General features: G+C 43.5%; 1 protein-coding gene across 2 annotated transcripts in view; it reads left to right on the plus strand.

Moving 5' to 3' along the window:
* The window catches only part of LOC106868997 (uncharacterized), a 76,473-nt gene that overhangs the window by 36,868 nt on the left and 38,771 nt on the right, over window positions 1-834 (plus strand). The gene's annotated exons all lie outside the window — the stretch shown is intronic.

Below are 834 nucleotides of genomic sequence, written 5' to 3' on the forward strand. Positions count from 1 at the left end.
ATATATATATATATATAGTGCGTATGTAGCATGTGGGCGCATGACCGAGTGGTTAGGGTATTGGTCTATCGATCGCGAGATTGTAATTTCGATTCCCAGACTCGGCGGCACATTCGAGTTCTTAAACAAAAAACATTTCCTTTTACGTTGCTCTGCGATCGCACTTCGACATCCGACGAGTGGACACACTCGTGCACCTTGTATGGGCAACCATCGATGTGATGAGGGGACTGAGCTTACTAGCCCTCGACCGTCGTTTAGTGACGGAAGAATCCGGGATAAATATATATGTCAGTGCATGAGTATACGTGTGAGTACATGTGAGTGTGTATGTGTATGTGTATGTGTGTTTATAGATTGTGGTCGATTAAGGAAAAAAAAAGCTTTCTTTTCTGTATGTATGTGTGCGTGTATGTCTATGTGTATGTATGTGCGTGTATGTGTGTACGTGTATGTATGTATGTGTATGTGTGTATGTGTATATGCATGTATGTGAGCATGTATGTATCAAAGCCATGCTGGAGCACCTCCTTCATACAGTAAAGTGGGGTACAAGGGTCTCAGGTACCTCATTTTACTGCCCCCCCCCTTAATTCTACTCGCTCTGTGTCTACTTATCTATTTATTTCTCATTCTATCCGTCTTTCTGTCCGCCTGTCTGTCTCTCTGTCTGACTGTCTACCTCTCTTTCTCTATCTATCTGTCCATCTCTCTCTCTCTCTCTCTCTCTCTCTCTATCTATCTATCTGTCTATCTGCCGGTCTGTCTGTTCCTTTTATGATCGTCTGCTATTTTCCCAATCTTTCCTTCTTCCTTCTTGCTCTACCCCCCCCC

Source organism: Octopus bimaculoides, chromosome 26, assembly GCF_001194135.2.
Source record: "Octopus bimaculoides isolate UCB-OBI-ISO-001 chromosome 26, ASM119413v2, whole genome shotgun sequence".
NCBI lineage: Eukaryota > Metazoa > Mollusca > Cephalopoda > Octopoda > Octopodidae > Octopus > Octopus bimaculoides.